Below are 6,570 nucleotides of genomic sequence, written 5' to 3' on the forward strand. Positions count from 1 at the left end.
TGTTGAACATTATTAATGAATATTTCCTTAAAACAACCTTTGTTATGGTTATGCCTGTACAAATGTATTGTTCTGAAGGAGATTAGCAGGTGTTATCGCAATTTCTATGTAGAAGCTACTAAAAGAAGGTGTTAACTAGGCAAGAAATTCACTTCATACAAAATGTAAAACAAATGCACAAAACTTATCAAATCATGTTTCTTATCTTACGTGAAGAAATTATATCGATCCACGCGAGTGACTTTCCCAACCGTACATCATTGGGAAAGCACTTTAAAGTTCTTTACAACTTGCTTTTGTATGCTGGTTGCAGTGATAACCGGAATGGGTTAACACGAATAAAACATATTTCGTTTAAAATAATTTTCTAAGGAAACTCACCACTGGAGGTCATCGGACGAGAAACTTAGCAAAGGACGTATGGTAGAAAGGGAGCCCCTCACTTCAGTGTCATTGGCTCCATAAGCATTTAAAAGTTCTTTTAATTTCGCTTTTGATCAAGCGACTGCCGTAATACAATTATATCTAATTATGTAGCAATAAGCAAGAGTGATTGTGTCCAAGTAATTATTGACTGTAACTTTTACTTTTCATCTAGATTTCATCATCATGATCAGCAATAGTTGTTTTGAATATCCATTTTTCTTTCGCCAAACACGTCATGTCGACTACTGTAAAATAATCTCCATTACATGTTTTTCATAGATATCTTTATCTCTAATATTCATCTGTAATTGCATTATGAACTTCATATTGTGTTTATAATATGAATTGACATCTTTAGTTTAATCCGGATCATCAAATTCCCTATTTGTGATATTCATTCATCATACTTATTTGCATCATGTGTAATCCACGTGACTGTAGACTTTTTAACTTTCAATTTAAGTTCAAGTAATGTATTTTTTTGATGGACAGGTTTAATTTGAATACTCTTTTTTAAGAACTTTTCTTTTTACCAATAAGCGAAATTGAATACTGGTGCAGAAGGAGTTGAATAACCTTTGCCGAAAATGTACGAGCATTCTGCCATCAATAATTTAGAATGCGCAAATCGGTTAATAAATTAGTTAATTTGAATGATGACAAACGGTTTTGAGTGACGATATTTTGATGCCTGTGCAAATGTGACAACGTTAAATGCTCAGTCTGATATGAAATTGAATGACAAAACAATGAAATTAGCCTAAAAGCCTATATCATAAAGGAAATTTCACTTCACTTATTCAATCTTGACGAAGTCTGAACTAGGTTTAACATAAACTTCGATATTCACTTACAGCGAATGTGATCCTCGAATTAGCTGTAAAACATTTAACCTATTTTCTGAAAACATCATTGAATTATAATATTTGGCATATAATATGAATCAAACACACAGTGAAGTGTAACAACCTCGTCTTATCTCGGGGACGATTTCTATTCGTACTTCCACTTGTCCTAGCTGGCGATGGAGTTGCGTGTCGTCAGATCTCTCTGACTTGCTTTTCTGGTCCTTCTTTTTTTCTCTCTGACCTTCATATTATTGTACTGTCCTCGTGTTCCTAATTTCTGCTACAATGCTGCGTCTTTTGATTATGTGTCAATTCTTTCTGTTTCTGTTCTTCCCTTTTGCCTGATCAACAACGGTATTCTGGTAAACACTGCTGAAAATAATAAAGGGCGGTTACATAATATTATTTCATATCTAAAGTTTGGATGTCCTCAGAATAAAAAACAACAACACAGTCTATGCTGGGTTTTTTTTTATGTATTACCCTCAAAATGTAATAATGATAATGATAATGATAGTGAATAATATAGCGCACAGGTCCACCTTTCAGTGCTCATGGCGCTTTAAAAATGAAAAGATAGATTATGTTCAAACATGACAACAGAGAACAAAATGGCAAACAACAAACAAACATACCAGATAAAGAATACAATTATTCCGAACATTATAGAGAGCAAGTATAGTCCTCATGCAGAGTGAGAGGAACAGATACTACGTTTTAAGAATGGATTTGAATGTTTCTGTAAATGACAGTTGCGCTAACTGAATAGGTAACTGATTCCACAATTTTGGTCCCTCTGGGTGTTTGGAGTAACAATGCATCTGATGATGAACGTCAGTTATTAAAAAAACAAACAAAAAAAAACACCTCTAATTCTAAGTAGATAAATATGGATACGATATTGGTGCAATGTTTTTGAGTGATCCACCCTTCACAAGCCTTGTTTTTCAGTAGATCGATCTTTTTACGTCACTATATTTATTTACAATATTATTTATCATAATGTAGGGCCTATTGTAGTGTACACTGAATTTACATTATCTTTCGTTGTTGGCTGGAAATAAAGCGAAATTGAGTACCGTGGAATTTGCGTTTTCAGCGGAAAATGATGACTAGTTGAAAAATATCAAAACGCGGCAATATTTACATCAGAATGAGTCGTTTTATTTTCTTTGTTGTGTTTTATTTTTTAGAGACAGGGATATACATTGTTACCTAACCTTTGGATGTTTCAGGTTTCAGGTTTATTTAACACTTCCATAAAAAAAATCAACATATAGCAGAAACATACAGCATTACAATCAATTAGACTACACAAAAGCATTATTATTACAACAACATTCATAAGAAATATAACAAAACAAAATGATTGGATAGTGTTAAGAGACAAGCAGGAAGGCACAGCCTTGTATTCAAGCCTGTCTCAAAAAAAAAATACACATAATCATGTCATGGAAAATATCTTTGATGAATATAAACACATCTCAATTACAACAAATTAAAACATGATTATACACACCTATCAGATACACACACACACACACACACACACATACGCACACCTACACACAAACGGCCTAACAATCAGAAAATTCGGTGTATTGATTTAGAAGGTATAACTTGTATCTCCTTTGGAATAATCGTAATGATGTGCTGCTTCGAATATCAGGAGGAATTCCGTTCCATATTATTTAGGTCCATTGACAAATATCGATTTTTGAGACAGCAAGATTCTGGCAAAAGGAACAGTATATACATTAACATTTCTCATGTTATATCTACAATTAGTAGGCCCCTATATAACTTAAAATAATCTAATAAACTTTTGGGAATCATATTGTTAAAACACGAATACATAAATATTGCACACTGATAAATGTAAATATCTTGAAACCTCAAAAGTTTCAATTGGTAAAATATTGGAGTAGTATGGGCATAATAATCACTGTGATTTATCGAACGAATAAGTTTCTTTTGAAGCAACAATATTCTATTTACATTTGACATACTGGAATTGGCCCATATTACCGAACAATAATTCAAATGCGGGAGAATTAAGGTATTATACAATGTAATCAAAATATTTTTTGGTAAGAATTTCAATCTGGTAAAAACTCCAACATTTTTGGCTAATTTGTTGCAGATGACTCGAGTGTGCTCATTCCAGTTTAACTTATCAATTGTGACACCAAGAAAATTTATAAAATCAACTTGTTTTATCATAACATCTAATCTGTATATCACATACATTAATCTTTCTATAGGTAAACATTATATAATTTGTTTTATTTACATTAATCATAAGCCTATTACAATCAAACCAATCAACAAGTTTACTAAATTCCTTATTGAAATTACTTTGAAGTACATGAGGATCAATGTCGGACATAAACACACTCGTGTCATCCACAAATAATATAATTTGTAATTTATTAGAAACATTGACTATGTCATTAATATAAAGCAAAAAAAAAAATGGATCCCTGGGGCACGCCGCATCTTACTGACATCAACTTTGATTCTACAGCTTCAGAAGTCACAAACTGCTTACAATTACTTAAATAACTTACAAACCATTTCAATACTACTCCACGAATTCCATACAAATAAAGCTTATGTAATAAAATATCATGATTAAGAGTATCAACTGCCTTACTTAAACCTAAAAATAACCCTATCATTATATCTCTATTATCAAAAACATTTACAACTTTATGAACAAATTCAATAATGGCAGAAGATGCGGAGTGACCTGCCCTAAAACCATACTGACTATTTGTTATAATATTGCACTTATCCAGAAATTTTACATTGCATGTATATAAACACTTTTCTAAATTTTTTGAAAACAACGGTAAAATAGAAACGGGACGGCAATTCGATATCTGTTCTTTATCTCCACCTTTAAAAATAGGAATAACTTTCGCAATTTTCATTTGATCAGGAACAGTGCCTGTAGTAAATGATAAGTTGATTATTGCACATATTGGGATACACAAAATATGAATAACTTTCTTTACAATAGCTACATCAAGATTATCAAAACCAGGACACTTATCTTTTAATTTACACACAATATGATTTCTTTTGGAGTGCATGGCAAGAAAAAGGCACTTGATGGGTTTTTATGAACATATTGCATACATTTGTCGTATTCTATATCATCACATTATCCTGCCACACTTTCTCCAATATCAATAAAATATTCATCAAATGCATAACTTATTGCACATTTCCCAGTAATATCTGTATCATTCCAATGAACAGTCGTGGGTAGCACATTTTTCTTAACTCCAGAACCAATAATGCCATTTATTATCTTCCATGTGCTTCTAATATTGCCAGAGGCCTTGTCAAATTTCTTTTTAGAATAAAATCTTCTTGCATTTTTAATTTCCTGAGTTACATAATTTCGTAATACTTTATATTTGTCATATCTCTCTTGAGTACGTTTTCTCAAATATCTTTTGTGCATGATTTACTTTTTATGACAACTTTCTTAAATCCTTATTAAACCATGGCTTGTTTCTGAACTTTTTCTCACCAATCTTTTTCAAAGGAAAACACAAATTATAAACATACTGAAATTTCTTCAAAAATTCATCATAGGCTACATTAACATCGCTAACATTTACATTCCAATTTGCAACATTTACCTCTTTCACAAATTGACAAACATTATCATCATTTATTACATGCTTATATATTGGATCAGAATTATGAAAGTCTAACTCTAGATGAGAAAAAGAAAATATTGGAAAGTGATCACTTGATTATCTGCCAATAATACACCAGTAAACATATCCTCTAAGTCATTAGTAAGTATGTTGTCCAGTAAAGAGGTTGTACTATTTGCCGTGCGAGTTGGGCTATGAATAAGTGGGTATGTACAATTTACCATACAAATTTTAAAAATCAGCTACTTTTTGACAAACAGAAATACTTAATAAGTTAATGTTAAAATCTCCTAATAAATAAATTATTAAATTTCTTTATTTACAATCATCAAAATATCATTCAAAATTTCAGTAAAAGATTGCACACATTGATCTGGTGGGCGATACACAGCATCAACTACGATATTCTTATTTAAAAAAAAAATTTATTTATATATATATATCAAAATATGAATCTTTACATCTTAACCACGTTTCAGAAATACCCATGATTGAAAATTGTACATCAAGAACATTAAGTAATGACATCATATTATCAAAATTTGTATTCATGCTCCTACAATTCACATGCAGGCAAGAAAATGATTTTTCAGACATGATTTTATTTTTTTTTTTAATTCATCAGGAGTATACATGGCATGTGAGGGTTCAAAGTCTTCATCATTACTGACATTTAGAGAAGATAGATATTGAGATACTGCTTTCATATCATATTGTTTCAGAGATTGTAAGAGTGATTTTTTGTCAGGCACCATCACAACACACATACACAATACACACTTAAAATTACGTTCAACACACACACACACACACACACACACACACCTAAAGATAACTAATTAAGCACAATTATTCAAAACATATGAAAATACATTAGAGAGAATGAAAGAAAGACAATCTGTTGCACCTGGAGATTTCGCTGTTTTTCATCAAAATGTTGTAAACAGAATAACTTTGAGAATGCAGGATTAACGTAGTTGTTTTGCAGGTTTTACAACATATCTAGGTCTCTTCTGGAATGGATCACTTTCTTTGTGGCATGTCCGCCTGCAGAGTTCAACGCAACATACACCCGCCTGTCCATGGTCCACGCGTGCTGTATCTTGCTGTTCGGCGTCTTTATGTGTTGAAATGCTTCCCAGAGAAGAACTCTCCTTGCATCGGTGAGATCCTCGTACAGGCTGATGCCCTTGTTTTTCCCTCTGGCTTCCTTGAGCTTTCTTTTGTTGCGGAACAGAAGTTGGCGGTACTTGTATGACGTAAGTTTGACAATGATCGGTCTTGGTTTCTTGGCAGCACCTTCAGGAGGGGGATTCATCCGCCGGATACGGTGACTTCTGTCTATGGCAGACGGGGGAAGGTCAACACCCATTGTCTCCCGAGCAATGCCCGCCTGATGGTCTCGTCGGTATCTTCGGGTTTACCCTACTGCTTCTGAAATGCCGAAAAATCTCACACAGTTACGTCTGGAGTATTGTTCTTGTTCATCCAGTTTCCTTTTGAGAGAAGCTGACTCTTGTCTGTGCGATTCATTTTTTTTTTTTCAGATGCTCGATTACCTTTTCACACCTGTCTATCTTGTTTTCCACGTCCAGACTTTACCCTCCTGCTGTTCCAGG

This window comes from Diadema setosum, chromosome 18 (genome assembly GCF_964275005.1).
Source record: "Diadema setosum chromosome 18, eeDiaSeto1, whole genome shotgun sequence".
NCBI classification, from domain to species: domain Eukaryota; kingdom Metazoa; phylum Echinodermata; class Echinoidea; order Diadematoida; family Diadematidae; genus Diadema; species Diadema setosum.